Source organism: Catharus ustulatus, chromosome 1 (assembly GCF_009819885.2).
Source record: "Catharus ustulatus isolate bCatUst1 chromosome 1, bCatUst1.pri.v2, whole genome shotgun sequence".
Lineage (NCBI taxonomy): Eukaryota > Metazoa > Chordata > Aves > Passeriformes > Turdidae > Catharus > Catharus ustulatus.
The window spans coordinates 40190380-40215453 of NC_046221.1; the positions used below are offsets into that span (position 1 = coordinate 40190380).

General features: G+C 39.9%; 1 protein-coding gene across 3 annotated transcripts in view; it reads left to right on the forward strand.

The window, feature by feature from the left end:
- Positions 1 to 258: 258 nt before the first annotated feature.
- RARB (retinoic acid receptor beta) overlaps positions 259 to 25074 on the forward strand; it is a 324037-nt gene continuing 299221 nt past the window's right edge. Inside the window, exons 1-2 of one of the 3 annotated variants that reach the window (XM_033085086.2) lie at positions 259 to 304; positions 8793 to 8887. The gene's annotated coding sequence lies outside the window, so the exon portion shown is untranslated. Of the gene's footprint in view, positions 305 to 916; positions 1129 to 8792; positions 8888 to 25074 lie in introns of those variants that run through there. The other 2 variants (XM_033085269.2, XM_033085180.2) reach the window with 2 other exon arrangements.

Here is a 25074-nt window from a genome sequence, read left to right on the forward strand (position 1 = left end):
GACAGCGTCCGGAGACCAGGGGCCGAGCCCCGGGGTGCCTCGGTGCCCTGTCCCGGCCCGCACCTGCCCCGGGGCGCGGAGCTCCCGAGCGGGAAGCGCGCCGGGGGAATGGACCCCGCCGCCGCCTCACGGCCGCGCGGGCGGGAAGCGCCCCGCGCCCCCCGGGCCCCGCGCGCGGCAAGGGGGCGCGCGAGCCCCCGCGGCCCCGCCAGGGGGCGGGGCGGGGCGGGGCGGGGGTCCGGGGCTGCCGCCGCCGCTGTCGGCGGCACTGGCGGGGCGGCGGCGGGAGCGGGAGGTTGCCGAGGTAAAGCGGGGCTGTCGGCTGTTGGGTGGGCTGACCTGGGCTAGCGGGGGTCGGTTTCTTGCCTGCCGCGGCGCGTCCGGCACGGGGAGAGGCGGGGAGGGGAGCGGGGCGCGCTGCCGGCTGTGCCCTGGCGGTCCCGGCTGGCGCTGGCGTGTCCGTGCCCCCCGCGCCAGCTCGGGTCAGCGCGGGGCACCGGGCGCGTCCTGCCGCTGCCCGGCGGGGCGCGGGCGCTATTTTGGGCTGCAGCCCGTGAGCGCGGTGATGTGGCGGCAGCGCCCGGGCTCTCCGTGCCTTCCCCTGCGCAGACAAAAGCGCGCCCGAGGCGCGTCGGGGGCTGGTTTGGAAGCGTGGAGCGCCGGGCTGTGCTCGGGACCCCGTCAGCCCGGCACCCCTCCGCCCCTGCGGCCGCTCTCCTGCTGGGCGCCGTTGGCCCGAATGAACGGCTGTTTTGGCGGAATTAAATAAAACCCCAGAACAACCCAAACCCCCAAAAACTTGATGTTTGCAATGTGGTTAGATGGAACGAGGCGATGGGTCTCAGCGCTGGCTGTGCAGAGCGGCTCGGTGTGCGAGAGCAGAGGCTCAGCGATGTGCGCCTTGCGGGTGAGATTCCTGCGCAGGGAGAGCCGCGGTGCCCGTCCTTCAGCGCGCTTCGCCTCCCGCTACTTCTGTGCCCCGGCAACTCGGGCAGCGGCCGGGCAGCCGTGCGGGGCGGCTCTCCCGCGCCTTTCGGGAGCCAAAGTTCAGTCTTGCGGCTCCTCTCCTCGCCGGAGGATGATGTTGGGACGCGGTGGCTCTGCGGCTGGAGCAGGGATTACTTCTGGGTGAGTGAGGCTGGCGGTGTGGGGCTCTGCTGGGTCCCTTCTGCTGCCTGCCTGGGAGTGATAGATACATGGTTAGCAAATACGGAAGACTCGGCAGGGTGTGTGCGTGTCACAGGCGTTGATGCAGGATGGTAATAGGGATGCTCTTTATGCATTTCTAGTGGCGCGCTGTTGTTTGTGTGTAGAGTGACAGTTCGGTCGTTTGAATCTGTGGCAGAATTTTGCTGCTTTGGGTAGTGTTGATATTTTGCCTTTGGCTGAGTCGTGCTTTTAATAGCATTTAAGCAAGCTGTGTGTAACAAAATATGAAGAGCTAAATTACTGGCAATCAACGCGGTCTAACTTTATACTTTGAAGAGAGAGGGGAACAATAGCATGGATTCTGAAAACAAAGTAGTTAATGGAGCAACACAAAATATTATTGTCCAAGGACTTAGCTAGATCCGAAAGATGCCCATCAGGACAGTGCAGCAACAGTCCAAGGAAAGGAAATTCACAGAGACTGCTCTTCGTCCCTTTCTCTTGGAAGAGTTCTCATGAGAAAGTTTAGCAAGCATAGGTTAATTATATATGATGCTAAGGCTGACTGAAGGAATTGGATACCTAGTGTATGTGGGAGAGGCTGATTTAAGGTAAAGTGGTGTCAGTGTAAATTTAGATCAGTTGTGTCATTGTGGTAGAAGTTGCTATGTGGACATCACTTGTTTGTAGTTCTGGTTATGTCATTTGGGAAGAGTTGGAAGCAAAACTGCATAAAAAACCCATTGCTCTTATTTTAAGAGCATCAGGAGTTAGTGTGTGCTTTGTTTTTTAACCAAGAAGGGTGGTTTTGATTTAAAATATTAATTAATTCGTTCCTTTATGAACCAAGCTCTGGGTAAGAGCTTGTTGTGTCAGCATCTGTCTGTGTCTGTTTTAATGATCAGAGAAGGTTGATCCTCAGCTTTTTATGTGGGTCAGCTTCCAGCAAAATATACTTTGCTAGATGAAGGGTTGCAGGATTTGTCCTTGTATAGTAGAGTCAGAGTGTTAGTAAATGAGGGTGTCTCAACCTGGGTTGTCATTATGTTGTGACTAAGTGTGCTTGTGAAGAAAACAAAGTGGCTCCACCGCAGATGGTTGCACTTTGGGGTACTTTGCATCTCTTTTGCACCTTCTTGCAGTGGTCTTGCAGTTCTCTTGCATTTTCAGGCTAATTCACCATAATAGCATCCTGGCAAAGTGTCTTTGTTACACATGAAAATTGGGTTCTCTCTAGGTAGAAGGAGTCGCACCACCAAGGACTGCCTTTTCATTTTCTGCTGAGGTAGTTTTGCCTATGTCAGTAGTAAAAGGGATTTATTGGTAGAACTTGTTTGGGGTAATGGGTCTCTAGTGTGGGCGAGGTGTAGAAAGCTCAGTGTTCTCACATATCCACATTTCTGTAGAAATAAATGAATTATTGCAGCAAATTCCTAACTATGAGTGTCTGTAGGTGTGTACAGTAGGAGTTTAAGCCAGGTGTGCCTGAAGGGGATCATCCATTTTCACACTTTTGTCGGTGTGGATATGGTGGGTAGGTAGCATAAACTAAGTTCCTGTTGACTTCTGTGGATTTACACGTGTAAAATTAGAGTTGCTGGCAGGTTCAACCCGATCTGTGCTAATACTGGCGTTTCCCACAAGAAGTACAGGTATTTTCAAGACAAAGATTAGTTTTCCATTACTTTGCACCCCAGGGTGGGATTCTCCTGGTAGGTGATACAAACGATTAAAAAAGCTGTCACTTCTCAGTGGGATACAATGCAAAGTCCAGCCATTGTCATCCAGCTGTTATGAGCAGTTACAGAGTGCTTTTTGTTGTGGTGGAAGTTTTTCTAACCCTTCTCAGCTAGCAGTTACTTTATTATCTTGCCTGGTTTTATAACCTGTTGTTTCAGTAATATTTTGTGGTATTGAGCTCAGTAAGTTATCTGCATTAAATCTGTTGTCTTTCAATATCATTGACTCTCTCTTGTTTATCTATGAGGAGGAGACTGTAGCTATTGAAATTCCTTAAAACAGCTTAGCTGATGTTAATTATAATAATGGAGTCTACTGTAGTGAATATTGGAAGTGCAAACTATTGTTACAGCTTAGGCAAGATACTGGGGAAAAATTATGTCCAATATTTTCTTATTTGTAGGCTGTGTTCTAATTAAATATTCAATATTATAGGAGATGGTCTTTGACTCCCAAGACACTGATGAAATATCAGTTAAATCATATTTCCCTTCCACAAAGCAGTGTGCAGTATTCTGTTTGCTACAGTACTGGGAAATCTTTAAGGCTGGAAGAGTCATTGAACTTCTCAGTCTCTGTAATCCATAGTTTAGTTTGTATTCAAGGTAGATAGATTGGTGAATGCCGAACATATAGGAAATACAGACGTAAGGAAACAGAGTAAGGCCCATTGTGAAAAAGCCAAACGAAGTACAGGAAATATGGAAAATTTATAGAATAGACATTTACCTATAAGGAATTTTTTTCCTTATTTTTAGGAGCTACTCATGATAGTGAAAATTGAAAGAACTCAATTTTATTAAATATTTATTTAGTTTGTTGAAGTTATACTTTGTAGGTTTTGGATTTATTTGCTACATCAGCTGAAAATTTCTCTAGTGTTCACCTCTTTGTTTTATCCTCACACAATGAGCTTATTATTGTTAGTTTTGGTTACAGCCATATATTGTTGTAGCACTTTATAGCAAGTCTGCTGGGCAATAGACTCTACCATATCTCACGTTTAATTTATAACTTTATTTTTCAGCAATTATAGTTAGTCTGCTGCTCAGATCAGAATTAATATTATTTAAGTATAATTAAAATACGCCAATGTTACTGAAATGATGAAATGCATATGAGCTCATTGAGTTTTTCTTTTCACTAGGTTTTTGGGGTTATTTTTAGTTTTACTAGAGAGTGCAAGCTGTTGCTAATTAGCATGGCACTCTGGAGGTGGTCTCTATGTAAGCCTAAATGGAGAGGATACGATGAAGGGGGGTGAACCCTCAGCCTAGAGATGTAAAAGTGCCAGTTGTGGAGGTATTAAAAAACTTTGCACATGGAGTAGGTTTTGGTTTTTTTGCTAGACAAGTGATGACAAAACCTTCCCAGGTCATGTGCAAAACTTCAGAGCTGAGCTGAGTCCTATGCCAATGTGTGTGTTTGTGCTGGGCGCAAGAGTGGTGCCTCTCTCTGGAGGGGCACAAGTTTCTCTTTTACTTCTCATGCAGAGCTACAGCTTGTGCCCAGTGTCTAGGCTGGTGTGGGGAGCTGGAGAAGGGAACTGAGAGGCTGTGATGCTCATGCTGTTCCAGAGTTGCAGCAGGCTCAGGATTGAGGTGCCATTACTATGTGACAGCTCTGGCATGTTTACCATGGCTTTTCTCTCATACATGCAGAGTATTGCTGACACTGGTGTTTGGTACCATTCTTAAATTGCTGAAGATTATGTGTGTAGTATGGGGTAATTGTGTAATATGCACAATTCTGCCAACAGTGTGCACAATTAATATACAGGTGTTTGTGTGTATAAATAGTTCCATGCCTATTTTTCAGTGCTAATACTTAGTGTGTTCTTGGGTGGAGCTGCTGCGTCCACTAAGAGGACAGGTTTTGAACTTGCATGGCTTTATCTTGAGGTCTGGGGCTGCTGATTGTTGGAGTATTTGTAAGTAATGATTCCGGAGGTTTTAGATCTTATTTATACAGATGTGAAAAGCTTTTCCCTGTGACAGCAGTATGTAGCAAAGTAATAGAAGACAAGCACTAAATAAATAATAAATAAAATCTTTATTAAACCCATTCTTGCATATGGGGAACATCCTCTGTAGTTGTATAGAAGGCTGACTTCCTTGGGTCTCTGAATGAAACCTGATTCACACCCTGATGAGGGCATGCTTTGTGCTGCCATGCAAGGAAGTGTGCTCTCAGTAGCTCAGTGAGGGTATCAGATCTTTTTCTTGTATATGTTTTGACCTATGTCTAGATTCTCTGAAAATACTTTGGAATTAACACGCTCAAGTGAGGGGTGGGTACTGCTCTTTTCATCAAAGTAGTGCAGTGCACCCCATCTCAAAATAATGATTAGAAGCTGTTTTTCTTTGAAAGGGTGTTCTAACCCAGGGAATTGGTACGTGCAAATATTTTGACATTAAGTACTATTTGGAAATATTAAGAAAAATTGTAAAAGTAATTAATTTAAAAAATCCCACTCTTTAAAGCAGGAACTTCTATCTAGAGTTCAAAGAAAAGTCAAAGGAAATTACACATCACATGTCTTATTTTTCTGGGGTCAACTGCAGGAAGCTGTATAGCTACATTCTAAACCACATTAAATTTTTTTAAAATGTTGATTTTTTTTTTTCTTTGTACTCTTAAAAAAGTGCTGTTCCAGAGTGTTTAGGTGATCTGAGATGCCACTCAGTGCATCACTTTTTAAAATCCTTTATGCTTATCCTTTAACCTCTTTTGAGGTTGTCTTTAGAAATTTCTTTGGGATCAGAAAGTAAGGTGCCAATGGTCCTGTCTGTGTTAGGGGACCTCTAAAGTAATGTTGTATGATCAAGGTGAGGTATGTGAAAGGTTTTGTTACATTTTCCTAAATAATTTAAAGAGTTTTAACCTGGAGCAGCCGCCTTGTTTCGGTTGTTGTCTGGAGTACATGGCAAGATGCTGAAGGATCTGGGTTTGTACTGCCTGGAGATCAGAAGATGAAGGTGAATTGTTGCCTTCCATTGTCTAATAGCCTGCTTTGGAACAGAGAGCAGTGCTCTTCTCTGAGGTGTACAGAGCAAGGATGAGATGCAGTTGTCACACATAGAAATGGAGCAATTCTGACTGGGCATGAGGAAAAAAGAATTAACAATCAGAACGGTCAAAATCTGACCTGAGGTCTGTGGAAGTTGAAAGATTTGACCTTGGAGATTTAGAAACATGACTGGATAAGACTCTGAACAACTTGTTCTAACTTTGAAATCAGCACTGCTTTGACTGGGAATTGGAGGACGTGGCCTCTAGAGGTCCTTTTCAGCCTAAATTATTCTGATTCTGTAAGAAGATTTCCTGCAGAGAAAATAAGTATTGTGAAAGTTATGCTAAATAGTCTTTTAAAATTACATTCCTAGGACGAAAGAGCTGTCTGTTTGTGGGATCAGAGGAGCCCTTTGTGTAGTACTCATGGCCAAGATAATTTAGAATAAAAATGGATAAAGAGCACGTGCAAAGGAACAAGTTTAAACTGTTGGGCAAAGTCCTGCTGCTGCCTTGACTACCCACAGTCTTGCTGCTGTGTGTTGAGAATAGCTCTGACAAATAAATGTGCCACATGTGAAGTGGTAGTCTTTGCTGGGCTTGGGTTCTGTTGGAATTACTTATGCTTTGATAAAAAAATGTTTTTGTTTATTTCTTATTTTTTGACAGAATGGCTACTGAAACTCTCAAAGATTGATTGTTCACATGTCCTTTGTTCCTGATGTGATGAGAGTACTATCTCTTGATGGAGTTGCTCAGTGTTGTTAGTTGTGGCATCATGATTGACTGTTTTTTGAGTAATTTCTCAGAACTATCTTGCGCCAAAGGTGGGCAAAATACCAGCAGTAATTGTCTCAGGCATCTGTGTGAGGTCTTAGTGATGTCACCAGAAATCCCCATACATTTGACCTTCAGACTTCAATTTGTCCTTGAGTTAGCGATGATCAAATAGTCTGTGTTACATGAATTGTAATCCTGCCAGCATTATTCATTCTGAATTCATTCAATCTCACTGAAATAACATGAACTTTATATACTAATGCCTATATGTTCAAAGTGGAAAATTCTGTAGTGGAGAACAAGTTGTATTTGTTATCCTTTACCCATGTGTGAGACATACATCTGTGTATGTATGTGTGCAGACATGATACATTTCTCCCTTCTTCTCCACAAATAAGCAACAGTAACTCCCCTGCTCTTCCCCCAGACAGATATGTTTGGGGTTTTTTTGCAATTGACTTTAAATATGTTTTACTAGTACTTGAGTTAGAGGCTTAAGACTGCTGTTCAGCTTTTCAGAAAGAAAACTGTTGGAGACAGTCTATATCTGATCAGCAGCAGTGTAAGTAGATGTTATCAATCTAGGTTGCTGTATTTTCTCTGGAGGCCAGATTGAGAGCAGCCTTTCTGCAGATGTACAAGAGGCTTGTATAAAAACTTGAATGATTGCTGTCAGTGCTCTGTAGGATGCACAGACTTCAGTGGCTTTTCTCTCCAGGGGCGGCCTACCTGTGCAGGCCACGGGATGGCAATTGAGGAGGCACATTAAGGAAAGCAAGCTGTTCCTCAAAGGAGTATCCGTCAGGAAATACACTCTCTTGTGCTATCCTTCCCACAGGGTAGGGAAACCAGCTCCTTACTCTGTCCCTTACCTTCCTTGTGCTTTTGTCTTTAATATTCTTGACTGTGTATTTTTTATTATTTTTTTAGCATTGCTTTTCAAGCTTTTCAGCTCTAAGTCCAACTTCCAAAAGGACCTGAGAATGACTTAATCACGAAATATTAGCATTGAATCCCTTTTACCTCCTCTGTCTATTTAAATTAGAATGTGTTTTCCTCTATTGTGCACAGATTAAAGGAAAAGATGATTCCTTTAATTTTCAAATGAAAGGTGAAATGCATGCCTTGTTGAGGAAGCATAAGGAAAAGGCCAAGTATCACTAGATTCAGATGGGAAATCTGGGAACAACTCTGTTGATTCTAACAAGATTGTGTTACGGAAACAAAAATATACACAAATCAGGCTGGGGTTTTTTGGCTGTGTTTTACAATTTTAACAACATTAAGTGTGTAACTTTGATTTAGAGTATTTTCTTATTTGGAAAGCCAGTAGAGAAGTGTTTTCAGAGCAATGAGTACTAAGACAGGCAGAGCACCTTGTTAATTCAACACTCATTGTTTTGTACTGCTGCTGATATAGAGGGAAAGAATTGTCTTTTGTGACTGCAATTTCTTCATTCTTCATTTGAGACCAAGAAATTCTCTGCTGAAGATGAAGGAGAGTATGGAGCAATTCCTTTTCCATTTTTCATTCTTTTCATCTCTTGACTGTGGTCTTGTACTGTTTTTCTTGTAGGGCAGGAATGGTTTGAGAGAAACAGTGTCCAGTTGGATCAAAAGGATTGGTAGAGGTCATGTGCTGAAATCGCATTTCCCTTTTTTACAAAAAGGGTAAAATTTTCTTGTGTTGATGTTCAGCTGCAAAGGTGTTCCAGCTTTTTCCAAAGTTAAACTGAGTAAACTGGAGAAGTTAATTATATGTGCTTGGTGTTAATGTAAACATGGTTGACTGCCACTGGAATTCCCTCTGGTGCTCACAGGTAATTTTGGCAGGGACAACTATTTCTTCCTTGAGATGGAACTGAGTTCAGTGTTGCAATTGATAGGGGTGGGAAAAGGAAGCAAAGAAGCATGAAACAAACCTGAGAGACCACGTTTAGAGACTTTAGTGAAGCAACACTCTGGTTTTGATTTCTCATTTGTGAGTATTGGAGCTACTGTTAAGATCATCTCTGATTTTGCTCTGAGTATTGTTGTTCTGGTGGTGACTATGTTTCCCTCATTCCTTCAGAACTTCATTTTGTAACTGTTCTTTCCCTCTATTGTTCCAGGATATCAAACTGGCTTAGATCCATGAAGACTCTGCTGGTGTCAAGCTCCTTCTGACTTGCCTCCAGGTCTCAGGAGCAAAGGTACGGTTAGCAGGGTAAGTTAAAATCCACTCACAGAACCCCCTGAAGGAAATGAAGACTTTAATTAGTGCCCTCTCCTTTGCATGGCAGTCTCTGGTACATTTCTTCCTTCTGAGTTGCTTGGTCCGTTACAGCAGGCTATCAGTGACAGAGAAGGGGGGAAATCCAAAAAGTGGAGTCACTTTGAAACTCTAGTGAAAAGTTAATGAATAGAGCACTTACTGGGCAAATACCAATGCAGGCTATGTGTGTCAGGACAGCACTTTGAAAGTGAAAAGCACCCCCCTGTTGGTTTGTTCTCCTTTTAACCAATCTCTTTGAAAATCTACTTGGAATCACAGTTGAACTACAGTGATAAAATATGTTTTTGGTAGATAAAGTTGAAATAATACACATCTAGCAATTGCTAGTGTTGCTGGAATTAGTAAGCGCATGTTGTAACAAACACAAATTCCCATTTCTTGTTCCATCCTAAGGGCAAAGTACCCTTGGTGCAAAGCCCAGGGGACCTATATAGTCATTAACAGATGGAGGGGGACATTAATCTTCTACCCACAGATCTGCCCCAGCACATAAAGCAGGGAGCGTCTGTTGTGAGGAGTGCTAGAGGTTGTATTAAACATGATAGTACACTTTATAATCACAGTGCCAGCCACTCTTTCTATACATTGTTGTTTTCTTGGTACTCTGTGTCTCTGGATTTCACTTTTTCTATCTATATACAATAGAGAGTGGCAGTGTTTCCTCTTTTTGAGATTCTGGCAGAATTTTCTTCTAGCAGTCTTAAAATCTCTCTTTTGCTGTTAGCACTGGAGTATGTTAGGATATACTTTAAGTACTTTTTTTGTATGTAGGGAGAAATGCATCCTTTTTGTTTGTCATTCAACCTTTCTCATTTGGCAGTCAGCTAAGAGACAGGCATGGTTAATGAGGTATCTCAGCATTATGTTTTTATGGGAGCATAGTTAAGGTTAGGAGTATGTCCAGTCTCCAAACTGCCTAGTGCGCATTCTGTATTTGGAAACAAATGCCAGCTGGCAGTGGTTAAGGAGTGCATGCTTATTCTGCTCATGGATAGCCAAAACATGCTCCCTGCTGTGTGCTTTTGGCAGCTTTGTACTGGCAATATGTCTCAAATGCCAGTTGTATGTCCTCCTTTCCTCCTCTCCTCCTCCTAAGTGTGTCCCATAAGGCATGATTTAGCCTAAATAAAAATGTGCCTCTGTTAGACTTGGTAATGTATGAAAAGAAGGAGACCACTGATTTTTGAAAATCAAAATCTTTCTGAAACACCTGTAGTACATTATTTCTACAGTGGAATTAAAAAGATGATTAATGTGTTTTCCCATACTTGGTGGCAAATTTACCTTAAATTTCTGAAGGTCTGATTATTTTTGTGACATCAATTCTTAGGCACACTACGCTGAAAATTTTGTGTAATTTATTCTCAATGAGACTGCTGGTTGGAATTTCAGACCTAAGGTTTAGTTAAAATTCTATTTAGTTTTTATTTATATATAAAATATTTTAAGATTATTTGGCATTCTAACTGTACTTATCTGGTCATTATATTAATTATATTGGTGGTCAAATTAACTGAATTAATTTGTGGTCTGAACACAGTCATTACCTCTTACCTTTTTATTTGTTGAATTGTTTTAAATATACCACTTTAGATGTCCACTGACTTTATTGAAAAGATACCTTACATGTAGGCAGACTGACTTTTACAATCAAGTGTTGCAAGTCATAGGATAGTTTGAGTTGGAAGAGACCTTTAAAGGTGCTCTAGTCCATCTGTTTAGTTAAATCATTTGAAGCAGTTAGTGAATTATGGTGCACTGGATACAGATTCTTACAAATCTGAAGGTAAATAAATTCAATCTACATTTCTTAGTAATTTTTTCTTCAGTGACAGTATAGCAAAATGTAGAAAAAAGCATGGTTTGACAAAAAGGCAAAACACCAAAGATGTTCAATATAATACTCAACTGTATTTAGAGTTAAGACAGCTGTATTTAGGGTAGAGTAAGCAAACTGTGCTTAGAACTTGGCTTTAGAAATACCTGCATATTTAAGCTTTGTGTTGCTCTTTCTTCAAGAGGATTGAAGCAACCTGATACCACTGTCATTTAACTTTCTCCCTCTCTCTGGCAAGAAGAACTCAATTCAGTTTTTTTCAACAGTTAATCTAAAATAGTACAGGTTTCCTTATAAGTACTTTGTCCCATCCATCAAACAGCTATATCCTGAATATCCAAGGGGCATGGACATCTTTTTCTTTGAATGCTTTCATTGTTGTCTGTGCTATAGTGGAGTTGGGAGTCAAATCTTGCTGTGATCTGTGTTGATGAAGCACCGCTGCACATTGGTTAACTGTATTCATGCTCTAAAAAAACCCTTGGGTATGACGTGCGAAAAAAGGTATTTTAGAAAGTAGGTTGCAAAATCAAACCCTCAGAAGTTGTGAAATGTCAGATTTATGTTATTTTCTTCTGTGCCTGTAATTGATGCAGGAATATAGATCTTGCAGCTTTAATTTCACCACATCCTAATTGGATAACTCTTACGTTAAAAAAATGTGTGGCATGGTTGTGGTACTTTGTAAATAGCACAGTACCATTTATGTAGGAGGGAAAAGAGTATTCACAGAGAAATGATTATAGAATTTGGTGCTAAGTTATTATGTACATGTAGAAGATAAATAGATTTGGTTCAACAGAATTTTAATTCCATGTCAGCTAAATATATTTGCATTATATAAACTTAATGTTTAACATAACTGTTTTCACTGAAGTTTCTCCACTTTTACTGGTGTTGAATTCCGCCTCTAGTCAAAAAGAACTTTTTCAAAAAGTTCTGCCAACACAGTTTTTTGTCTTGGAACAGATTTGAGGCTTGCCAGCAGTGTTACTTCTTTTGAGTTGCAGGAGTAGCTCTAGTTACGTGCCAAAATATGGTCTTATTTTTAAACTGAAAAATAAATGAAACTTATGTAGAAATGGAAACTTTGTTGAATGCCAAATTCTGACCACGTTACTCCCATTGGAACCACTAGGACAAATTTTTGCAGTCTGCACTGTCTTTATAGCATTAAGAGTTATTTCACAATGTGGGAAGTACTGGAAGAAATGAGTATAAGAAAAGCAGGAAATCTGCCAAGGTCCATGTCTTTTTTTAAAAAGTTGTTACAACCTACTTGTTGAGATATGTTTTATGCAGATATCAAATTTAACCAGGTTTCAGTTATGGCCAGCCACCCTCCATTTTGAAAGTGTTATTCTGAAGAGAAGAGGCAGATTGAAAATTTTTGATAACTAAATATTTTAAAAATAATCATAATTTCACGATTTTGGCCTGTTTCCCTAATGTAGTTAGACCTATGAGCTTGGAGGCTCTATCTATCAAGTTTCTTTCCTTCCCATTTTTCTTAATTTTTAAAGTGTTTGTCCGATGCCCAAAGCAGAATTTTAAGGTTAGTTTCAGTAAGATAGGGGTTAAAACAGGGGTTGGGAAAGGGAAATACAGTATTCAAAAAGTGATTGGTTTGCTCCAAGAGTGTCTTCCTCAGATACTAACCCTGGTAAAAAAGGCCCAGGTGTTTTGCCTCCAGCAGTGTGAAAGCACTCAAATCCATTGAGGGCTTTGAGAGGAGGCTCTAGTGATTTTGGACAGTTGTTGACTTTCAGCTTGTGTGAAAAGGATAGAACAGGTCTGTTATCTCGCCATTCTGTGGAGTAAAAAGGAAGCAAAAATTATGTTGTTAATCCAGAAGACTTCCTGAATGTGTTGCATCTGGAGTCTGAACTTAATTTTGTGCTGAAGTCTTCAGAGCAGTTGTAGAAGTTAGTATAATCAAGCTGACCTCTGCAAGTAAGATGAATGCTAAAGGACAAAGCAGTTGCCATTCTAGCATTTTGAAGGCATATTCAACCAGGTAGTACAGCTTAGCCAAAAGTCTACTAAGACCTGAAATGTTCACTAGTTTTGACAGCTGAGCAGTTGTTCTGGCTGCATCACCAGGCAAGTATGGTTCTGCTGTCCGTGGCTGAAGGATAACATATTGCTGAACACAGCTCTGTGCTCTTGACACTAATGTGTTTGTAGATCAGTGCAGCTGGGCAGTGTACTGGCACTCAGGGTTTTTATTGCCCACTTCTCAAGGATGACTTGTGAAGAGCATTATTAGCAGTGTACCTGCTTGAGAATTGCATTGAGGATTACAGAGTCATTCGTAGGATTACGATAGATTACAGAGTCATTCGTAGGATTACGATAGAGACTGGTGTGATCGCCTGCCCTTCCAAACCTGCTCATTTTTGGCACTGAACTTTTCATTCTGCAGAGCAAAAGCTCTTATTTGAGGAACTGAATTCACCTTGGGTGAATAGCCCTTCTTAGACTGGAAAATGGGCATGATGAATTTATGCTCTGAGCAGAGAGAGCCCCTTGGCTCAGATGGCAAGTTCTGAACATAGACCTTTTGTTTTGTACATTTGCACTACTTTTGCCGTGGACTGGTAGTACTGCTTCTACCTGCAGAAGTGTAATATTTGTTACTTTTATCTCAATTCATAAGGTGGTTCTTCATTTTGTACCTAAAGGGAATTAATAATAGTCTTCTGTAGCCTTTCTGGCAGGGCATGGTCAGCCCTAGGGATCTTTGACTGCAGTAATCTCATTGAAAGAAGATGTAACTTGCCATAAATTGGATTTCCTCTTTCTGAGCCTTGAAATGACCTATGAGTTTTAGAAATAAATGAAGATTCAGGGTGTCAAAAGGCAGTTAGAGACTAAGCTCCAACTGACTGAATTTGGTGCATAACTCATATTTTTATCTTATTTTTACTTGGTGTCTATGGTGTTGGAGGAGGCAGAAAAGGAGTTACTTTCTACTACTTGATTTTGTAATTATAAATACACTGACTTTGGTATGAGAAACATCAGACAATAAGTCTTGGTGATGGTTAAGTTAATTCACTCTTAGAAGTTCAATAATTCATCTAAGAAGTGTCAGCAGCTGGGTCTTGTTAATGGTAAGCCTTTCATTTCTGTTAAATCAATTGTGAATAATAGGATCCTTCAGAGAAAAATGATGAAGTAAGCATTGATTTCCAAATTGGGTGTCTGATATTGGAGCATTAATAAAATCTAGAGCAAGCAGGCAACTAGGACCTCATACACTCTGATCACCTAAGTAGTAATCAGAAAAAATCAATATTTTTTTTGTATGGTGCTAGATCTGTTAACATTTCATTTGTCGTCATTCATCATTGTGTCCATAATTTCATTTTTATAATTGCTTGAATTTTGGGGGGCTTAATAGTATGCTTTCAATCAAGCATTTACTGTCAAGCTTTTGTGAAACAGCTGTGGCATTGCCATGCTGTCTGTTCTTTGCTAGCTGCCTTACTATTTTTGGACTTTTAATAGCAGTGGCAAAGTAAACTCTTAGGTAATTTCAATTGAGGTTAAATTTTCTTACAGGAGCTCAGTGTGGACTTCCTGGAGTCCTGTTTTTCTCTAAGCTATGAGGAGCTGTGTTGCTTCTATATAGTCAGGTGGTAAGACCCTGTCAGAAGAACAACTGTAGAGAACATCTTCAGAACAGTCAGACTTCTGGCATGTTTTTCTCTACAACATTTTCCTTGGACTCTAGTTCATCACCTACAACTTCTGGCTCTGCATGGTTTGTTCCAGCCTTGTATTGTTGAGGAGGGCTGTGACTGTTTGGATGTGTCAGAAGGCACAATGCTAACATGGCTTTCATACAGAGAACCAAATTTGGGTGACAGCAGCATTGTGAGTGATCTGAGAGGGAGTAGTTGGTGGTAGTACATCCCACCAAGCCATTTCTGGATGGGATACCTGCATACCTTGTACAAGTGCAAGGTTGGGTTTTGTAATGCACTGTGGAGGTTACAGACTTGTGAGTGTGGGGTTTATTTGTTTTAATTTCATTTGAAGGCTGTATTCAGTGGATATTTAGAGCTGCTAAGTGCTGGCTTTTTCTATCCAGTATTGTGCTTACCAGTGATCCCATTTTCTTTAAAGCTGTGTTGAATTGGTATGGAAACCCACATACAATCAAATCTGCTTGCTGTTGAAGTCAATGGGAGTTGAGGCTAAAACTGGACCAGGATTTGGCCCATAAAGCATAGCAAGAAAATTTAACAGTTATAATAAAACTCTTAAGGCAAATAAAATGTTCTAGCAGGTGTTCATAAATGTGCTTTATGCTCATAGACTCTGTTAAATGTTAATACTAAGGTCCTGCAGAATCTGCACGTAAGGACTGAGTGAAGGAATCAAATGTCTGTTAAATGTGCTGTGCAATATTGTAGCAAAGGTGGGTGGCAGTGCAATGCCATGCTACCTATTAGACTGAAATATGAAAGCTATTAGAGTTTCTGCTGAATTTTCATTTTGTGAGGGAGTAGTTTTCAACAGAGAACATACCGTATAAAAAAACCCGTGTGTTGTGCAAAACTAGAAGCGTCTTTGTCAGTGTATGCACTTTTCTTGGATGTATGCAGAGCTTATTAAGGACAACTGCTAACATACTGTATTAGCAATAAATTTAAAATGAGACAATACTTGTGAGGAAAATAATGGGTGAGAAGCAGTTTTGTTGGGTTTTTTTTGGATATTTAATTTTCATTGAATTGTATTTTTTTCATGCCTTAGATGAACCCACAGGCAGAAGTCCTAACATGTCTTAAAACACGTTTTGAGAATAATGGATCTTGGCAGGATTTTATATTTAGATCTCTGTCATAGGTTAACTTTTATTTTGTATATTTTTTTATATTTATTCAGTCGCTTCACCTTCAAAGCATAATGAGGTCCATTTTAGATTTCCAGGACCTTTCTGGCCTTCCTCCTTTCTGGCTTCTAGGAGAAACATCTGTTGACTTTTTCTGCAGGTTTTGCATCCTGCCTTGAAATCTGGTAGCTCCTACTGGTGTGGTTTCTTCTAGCAGTTAATTTCATTAGGATTGAGGTCAAACCCACAGGACACAAAAAAAAAGTCTGAGTGTACTGGAGTCGGTTTCTAAAATGACACCATGAAGTGGCAATCATTGTTAGAATGTGTTTTATTGGTGTTTGAGTAATTGACTCAGTTATCATCTCATCAACGCTCAGCCATTGTGTTGCAGGATAAAAGCAACCGCATATTACAAAGATACTCTCTTTCAGCATTAGCAGCAAGATGGCTGAGTGAGGGGAGGTCTTTCACATTTAGATATACCAAGTAGCAAGCATCCAAGCATCTCAGCAGTTGTTATAGTGATTGTCACTGTTGCAGTGTCCAGTGTCCACGTAATGTCAGACTCTTCCATTGTTGCCTTGGACTTGTTCCTGGCGGTGGCAGTGCTGGCTTGCTAACTTTTTTTTAAATTTTTTTAAGCTTATGTGTGCCAGGTTACTTATGTTGATCTCTTCTCTGTGGTGACCAATGACTGGACCTGTAGGAATGTCCTGAAGTTGTATTGAGGAAGGTTTAGGTTGGATATGGGAGAAAGGTTCCTCACCCAGAGGGTGGTTGGGCACTGGAACAGCTCCCCAGGTCTCAGCACCAAGCCTGACAGAGTTCAAAAAGTGTTTGGACAATGCTGTCAGGCACAGGGTGACATACTTGGGGGTGTCCTGTGCAGAATCAGGAGGTGAACTCAATGATCCTTGTGGCTCCCTCCCAGCTGAGAATATTCTGTGAAAAACTGACTTTGTTCTACCTTGCTGTAAAAAGGATTGAAGCATATACTTACATGAGGGAATTCTCATAATTTGCTTTCTTAACAAAATCACAAGGACAGCTTAGTTTTCTCTGTAGTGATGCTGCACTAGTGTGGTTATGGATTTTAAAAGCAAGGCTGAAGCCAGCAGACTGGGAGCCCCTACGTAGTGTTTATATTTTCTTTTGATCCTTCTAGGGCAAGGAGGCTTAGTAGAGAAAGCAGGGTGAGGAAAGACCAGAAATTGTTTTTAATCAAGTGGAAAATATGTCAGTACTTCTCCTGTAAGTCGTGGCACTTCCAGAATAGTGATATTTATGCAGAACTTTTAATCCCTGCAGTACATTACAAATGCATTGTCTGAGAATTAAATGTTAATTGAGGCCATTATTTGATGAGTGGACTATTTATATAGTAAAGTTATTTGAAGCAATGGGCCATGAATGCATTTTGTTTATTAACTTTCTCTGTCCTCATCCTTCAATATCTTTTTTTATCACAGAGGAGGCATTTTAAAATGGAAGGCTCTCCAGTGACAAAGATCTGCAACATACAAAGTGTGTCATTTATAAATAGTGTGTTTTGTTGATTTTGAGAACAAAACAACATGCAGTTGAAACCTCTGGAAGATTGAGCTTTCAGGTAATTTTCTATCTGTGGGAAAATAAAAATGGAGAAGGAAATTGGTTTTTTTTGTCTTTCAAAACTTGCATGATTCAAGTACTTTAATGGTCTTCTCCATTTTGAAGATGAGAAACTAGGGAAAGGAAAATAATTTACTTTGTCTGGGATTGTGAAGGAAGTCTGGCAGACAAAGAAATTAAATTGAGATCTCCTAAATGTCAGGCCAGCTCCATAAATGCTAAAATATCCTTCCTTTCTTGTCTAAAATGTCTGTCAGAAATAGAAATATGTAGTAAAGTTTAGGTATTGTAGGAGTTCCATAGGACAACTGCTTTGTGGCCTCCAGGGTGTGAATGCACACCAAAAAATTACTCTTTGAAGCTGAGAATATTTTATCAATTATTAAGTCTGAAAAGAAGATAGCACAAAGCTAACATACTTTTAATAGTAGTTTGGATTTCCTTCTGTAATTGTTTAATGGAATTGATATGAATAGTTTAGCTATAAAGTTGGACAGCTGCAGCAGGATGTGATTTAACCAGGACACTGACTCTTCTTTCAATACATTCTGGCAAACTTTACAATATGCAATGTTATAAAAATCCATTTATCTGTCATGTAGCTCTCATACACTTCCTTTGTTTACAGTTATTTATCCTTTCTTTTTTTTTTTTAAAGGCCAAATTGAAATTGCTGCTCATTTCTTGACTATGATAAAATTCAGTGCAAGGCAAAAATCTTCAGGAAGTTTCCCTCTTGTGAAGGATGCTGGGACTTGTGCATGAGCTGGGATTTGTGGTGACAAAGGGTAGCAGTGTGTAGCTGTACTTCCCATTTATTCAACACATCTTCAGTATCTGCTAAATCACCTCTTTTGCAGTTCGATCTTTTGTTTTTTGGATCCATCTGTGATTTAGATAGTTTTTGTCCAAGTAAGAAAAACATGGAATCATAGAATGGTTGGATTAGAAAGGAGCTAGAAGATCATTTGGTCCCAACTCCCCTGCTGTGGGCAGAAATGCCTTCCACTAGATCACAATTCTCAGAGCTCCATCCAACCTGGCCTTGGACACTGCCAGGGATGAGGTGTCCACAGCCTCTCTGGGCAACCTGGTCCAGTGCCTTACCACCCTCACAGTAAAGATTTTCTTCCTCTAATCTAAATATGCTTTCTTTCAGTTTAAAGTCATCACCCTTTGTCCTGTCAACCCATGGCCCTATAAAAGGTTTCTCTCCATCCGTCTCTCTTGTAGGCCACCTTTATGTACTGGAAGGTGCTCTAAGGTCTCTGTGGAGCCTTGTCTTTTCCAGGCTGAACAACCTCAGCTCAGGAGAGGTACTTCAGCCCTCTTATCCTCCTCCTTCTGTTGGGGGCCCTGGAGCTGCTCACAGTACTCCAGGTGGGGTCAGAGTGGAAGGGGAGAATCAGTTGCCTGCCCATCTGTGCTCCCATTTTCTAGTAGAAACTGTTTGGATTTAGTTTCTGGTCTGCAATGTGCTTATGAACTTCTGTAACAGTTTATCATTCTTTGATGCATTTAGGATCTGGACTTTAGGGTATTGGCAAATAAACATGGCAGAAAGAGCTGACTGTTCTTAAGTGGGGAAGGATTGTATTTATATAATTACTGTATGCTAATAATACAGAGAGAATATGAGCGTTTAATGAGTTTTCAATGCCACTGGGTTGACATGATGTTCTGCAGTGTTCTCTGCAGCAGGGACGTGATGTTGGGTGTGTTGCTTTGTGCCATGCTGGAGGCAGCAGCTGGGAGAGTCAGCATCCCAGCCAGCTCCTGGGGATGTCGGCTGTGGTATGTGCCAGTGGGACTCTGCCAAGCGTTACACTCTGTCTCAAGAACTGGGACAGGTTTGTGATTTCCAGTCAATTACAAAATTGAATAGTCTCTCTTCTTATAAGGTGCTGCTTTCTCCCCATTGGTAACTGTGTGGTGTCCAGAGTTGTGTGTCTGGGAAGGCTTGCAGGGCTTTTGCAGGCTACCAGGTTCAGTCTGGAGACAGCTGGCTATAGCAAGCAAAGAACTGTGATAAATTATAATTTGAAAAAAGCAAGCATGTGAGGTCTTGAATGAAGTCAAGATTGAAGTAATTTATTCTTGATGATTTGAACAAAAAGGCAGCTTTTACCATGTTAAAAGAATACCTTATAAACTCATCCTCTAAAGATAAAAGCTATCAAGCATAAAACCATGATGTTACATCCGATACCAATTACTGTAGTTTCTTAACATGCTTGGTTTTTTTGTTTCACGTTTATTAAATATTTAGAAGTTCAACTGTAGATATTTTTAATCAGAATCAGAAATTTCTCACAAAATGGGTGATTACATCATTTGCACATTTATATTGTAAGACATTTTAACGATATAAGCATTTTTTCATTTAGACAGCAACCATAATAAATTGAAATAAAATTCAGCCTTGATTGATGTTCTATGTGTCATGTACAGGGCAAGTCCCATCTATAAAATGTGGTTTGCCAAGGCAGCAATATTAGTAGCATTTGAATGTTTTTCTTATTAAGGAGAAAAATGGTCAGCAACATCAATACCGTCTGCTCCAAAGACCATGGTAAATGGAAACTGCCTGCAGCACATTTGAATTCCTCACTGTATTTGGGATGAAGGTACGATGCAGGCAGTGAGAATTTTTTTTTTTCCTTGAAAATTAGGATAGACTATTACAGTTCTTAGGATGAAAGAGAGAGGCTGATTACAACATAATGGAGTGTACCATATTCATCTCTTTGAAATATGACCTCACTCGGCCTTTTCCATTTTACAATCGATTCTCTCATTCCCTTAATGAACCTGTGCGTTCATGAGTCTTCCTTGGAAGTATGCACATGAAGTATTACAGTAGCAGAGAGTAATTGTCTGACAAGCAACTGCAAGTAAAGTGTCTCTCTTGTAGTCTTGTTCAATAGTATTATGGACCGTTAATGCATTGGATTGGGTTCCATATTGTTTGGTTAAAAGTTATGCAGCCGTATTTTTCTTAGTTGTTCATAGTGTTTCTGAAATGGTAGCTTCAGAAAACTGGTTCAGCATCCTTGGGCTCTATTTCTTTGCAGAGCAGTATGTATGTGTAAGAGGTGAGCTATCAGTAAGGTTCTCCTGCAAAGTCAGCTTACTGGTACCAGGTACTGAAATTGGATAAACTATAATATTATGTTAAAGGAAGGGAGAAAAGGCTTTTTGAGATTAAAAATGTATAAAGTGACATAGAGAACTACTAGAGGCACTTTCAAGATGTAATTTTCAAAGGATCAAACACTTAATATGTGACTTTTCAATTTTTAGCTTCTTTTGACTATCAATGTGATTACATGTAGTAAGAAAATACTGTTAATTATAGTGTATGTTTTGTTTGTGCATCCTTATGTGTATTTTTGTGCATCTTTATGTATTATTTTTAGTATAAACATGGGTTGTTTATGTAACTAATACGTATTGTATATAACCATGACTAACATGGAAACACTTCATAGGTAGTTGAAGCATGTATCTGTGTATGTATATTTTATTATCAACTCATAGGTGCTAACTGGCTGTTGACCTTTCCAAGTTGCTATAAAATATGAAACGACCCACTGGGCAACACTCACAAATACCAAATACCCTGGGTGGTACCTGGGTTGAGATGGCAAGCATGGAGTCTGCTCTGATCACCACTGGGAAATCAGGAGAGCAGGGAATGTAGGAGAGGCTGCTGCATACCCCAGACTCATTCTGTGCCCACAGAAAATCTGAAGACCCCTGAAAGCCTTTGTAATGACAATTTCATTGAAATTCTATGCATTTGATGTATTGCAACCAGCACTGATAAAAGTGATGATGAAATAAAGATTGAGCTCAGAGAAAAGCAACAGTCCTGTCTGTTATGTCAAAAAAGATATTTGTCATATTAGGAAGTAGCATTTCCTTTTGATTAGACCAAAGTCATTGTCCTAAGGTGTGAAAATGGCCTTGACCAACAGACCTGTTCTGGTTGTGAACTTGTTGCTCTGCACCAGAGACAAGAAATAAGTAAAACTAAGCTTAATTTTATAAAATGTAAGACAGAGGAAACCCTTAAGTTTTGAATCATGCTAGGCCTATTAAAAGTTTGTATATGACATATGCAAAATTGGTTTTTTTTCCTTCTAAAGTAACAAAAACTCTCCTTTTCAAATCATCTTTCCATTTTGGTGAAACTGAAGTTGCTGAGCAGTATGATCCAAATTTTTTTGCAAACACTTCAGTGGTTGCTTTTTCACTTTTATCTTTTCCTTAAACTTGATATATAGGACTATGGACCTAGTTAGTTTTTAGGTACTTTGAATTAGTGTAGCTGACTTCCCTCCAGGTGAAATCAGCTTTTCCCCTTTTTAAACAGAAAACTTTGAACACTATATCCTTTTGTTGTTGTTGTTTGTTTCATGAAAGGATCCTGCAGTTAGGTATCAGAATGTTTCATTGTGATAGAAGTTCATCTGTAATACTAGGCTTTAGCTGAAAATTGGAGGTGATTGGGAGTGTTTTGTGGTTTTGCTAACAAGTTGCCATTTTTGTTATCTGGGAATTCGTGATCTGGATGGTTGAAAATTTGATCAGTATATTTCACCTAGTTTATTGCCAATTCTTTATTCTGTAGTTGCTACTGCTTGCACAGAAGTGAGACTTCTACCAAGCCAAGAGCTTGATCCTACAGAAAGTGGTTTTACCTGGAGGAGTCCCAAGAAGTGTACAGCAGAACCTGTGCTAGGCATTGACCATTCCCTGCTTCAGGACATAAAGTATTGCTTATGGTATTTTTGAAATGTTTCAGCATTTCCATTATCTCATCATTCATGTAGCAAACATGCCCTTCTGTTTCCAGGATCTTGGTGTATGAATTGACTGAAGCCCCATTCAGAAAGCATATGTTCAGTGGGGGAACTTAATGTGTGTGGTTGATGATGAGATCCAAGCCTCAACTCATGTCAGTGGGACTGAATGCATATTTAGTTGAGGCTTTCCATGAGTAGGGAATGGGTTCATGCTGGAATGCCTGTGAGTAATGAAGAATGAAATGATCTGTTCAATACCATATTGTACCCTCTTCAGAGAACTTGGGGATGAGTTTTTAACCTCTGTTACTGCTGAAGGAAAGGGACCTGTATGCTTGTCTCAATCTGATCAGAACTGTATTACAGTAGGTCCTCAGAAAACAGACTGTGAAGAATCAGTATCTCTGTCCTGAAAAATTTCAAACCCTTGATACAACAACTTCCTGGGAAGGCAGCGGGAAAGCTGCATCCTTGTGAGCCATTAGTTACTAAGTGTTATTAAGAAGACTTAGGGAGACCTTTGGTTAAGGTCTTCTTGCAGAAGATTCACACGTGCTTAGAAAATTCACATTTTGTATTTAGCAGAGAACAGGAAAAAGGAGCAATTATTTTTCTGCAGCAATATTCAATAATCAAATGCAAAAACACTTTCTTATTCTCTCCAGAGAGCTAAAAATGCAATTGGTCTCCAAGTACTTGTAAGTAAATTGGAAGGCTGTATTTGTTCTATTTTTTTTTTTTTTTTTTAATTTTTAATAGTTCATAAGGGTCATACATTTTAAGATTTTTACTTAGCAGTCACAGGGCTGAGAAAGCCTCTGGTTTAAGGATGTGTTAAGTTGTAGCAGCACAGTAAAAACTGTAGACTGAGGCTGGCAGAGTTGGCATTTCACTAGATGAAGTCTGAAGGACTGATCTATGGTTGCAAAGTGACAGTTCAAGGAAGAAAGGAAGCCACATATTTGCAACCAATCTGACTTTTACATCCAGTTTTTACTATGTTGATCCAGTCTAGAAATGAAATAATGTACCATTTTTTTTCTAAAATCTTCAGAATTACTTCTCTTAAGCATTTTATGATTGCACAGTCTGCATTTTAAGTTACTGGGTGGCTTTGCTTCCCAGTTTCAGTAGTGTTTGTGGTTTGCTACCTACACCTATGACGCTTTAAAGCTTTTGCTGATAATAAGTGCTAGAAAGGTGAAATGTATTACCTCCTTGGAAGTATTCAGAGACTGGGCTTATAGCTGTGCTTATAGCTTAAAGCTATTTTAGATTTAGAAGGCTGTAAGGTAGAAATGAATGTATGATACTGTTCTTTTAGAAGAAAAGGATTCCTATAGGAATACTTCGGAATCATTGATTCTGATGATTTTAGATGGAAACACAGTAGCTAAAATAACCAAGGACAAGCTGTTTGTGAAAACATGGAAGAAATTCCCTCCTCAAAAAGAGACAAAGAAAAGCAGTGAGAATGGAATCTAAATGTAGCACTTGCTGCTATAAAATCATGTCTGACCCCATGGAGCAATATCTGTCTGTAGGCTGACTGCAACTTAGTGTGCCAAAGAACCTGCTGAAATCCTGAGAATGGAAGTGCTTTCTTTGTACATCTTAGGTGCATTTCTGAGCTGACATTTAAATGGATACGTGTTTGTGCAGGATGCATGTGAGCTCTCAGAAGCATTGCTGTTTGCAGGCTTTTGAGGTTAGAAGAGTGCCTTTTGGGACAAATGGCTTTTCAACAAAAGGAGAGAACTTCATTTGTATTAGTATTTTAAGCTGTCTTGTTGCCACACTTTTGGATTGCCCAACCAAGGACTGCGAAGAAAGAAAATGTATCAGTTGGTGGTGGAAACAGCATCCAGTCAGGCTTAGTGAAATATTGTCAGAATTTGATGTTTCATATCAAAGCATAACCTGTCCCTTCCTTAGTTGTAATGCTGCCTATTGAAAGGGTTTGTTGGATCACAGGATGTCTGTGGCCCTTTTCTTAGTTCAGAGTAGGATTCTCCTGGGAAGAATGGCAAAGAAACATGCATAACATGATAGAATATAATAAATTGTTAAAAGCATTTCTACTGCTAGGTCTAATGAAGTAGTTACAGCTAAAGCTAACCCAGACTACTGTTTTGTGTCAGAAGACATTAAAGGGCATAATTTTTTTTCCTCTAGACTTTGAAAAAGTTCTTACCCAAAACTTCTCTCATGTAAGAAACATTTCAGAATATGGAGAAGCATGAGGTGGACTTAATGGAACTCTTTCTTCTGCAGGAGTTGCGGCACAGTGCAATTCAGAAGTTTTACTGTCTTCTAGAGTGTGTGCCATGCTCAGAGCCATGTGGACACTTGGAACTTGGACATCATAGAAGATTAATGGGAAGATGTAGAAATATGAACAGTAGCATCAATGCTACTTCTATAAAGCAATTCAAAATATGAATAAAGGGATGGTATAATTTGTGAGTGATAGAAAATGGGTTAGAGGAAAGCTAGAAACACTGAGGGATATCTAGCAAATCTTAGGGAACAGGCACTGTGGTGGCCCATGAAATTTTGCAGCTAACAAATCCAAATTAAAACTTCTGAATACATAATTTGACCTAATTGCATGTTGCTGAATATTAAATTAACTACATTTGCTGCAATTGAAAAGCTGGCAAGTTAGGCTTTTGTCTGTCTCTCTAGAAAAAAAACCAAACAAGGTGAAAATAACAAAAAATTTATAAAACAAAGACAGTCTTTTCTAGTTAATAGTTACTGTTTTATAACAGTGTTGCTTTATAACAGGAATTACTTGTTTTGTGGTGAATCACTCTTAAGAAAATAGAATAAAAATAGAGAAGGATGGGCAGAAGTGCTTTGTGGCATTGGAAGGAATTTCTTGTGTAAAGGTACTGAAAGAAATAAAACCAGCATAGTTAAATTAGAGGATGAGCAGTCAGTGGGGGGTGTGTGTATAAATAAGTCATGCACTTTAACTTACAGCAAGAACAAAGAACTACATTGA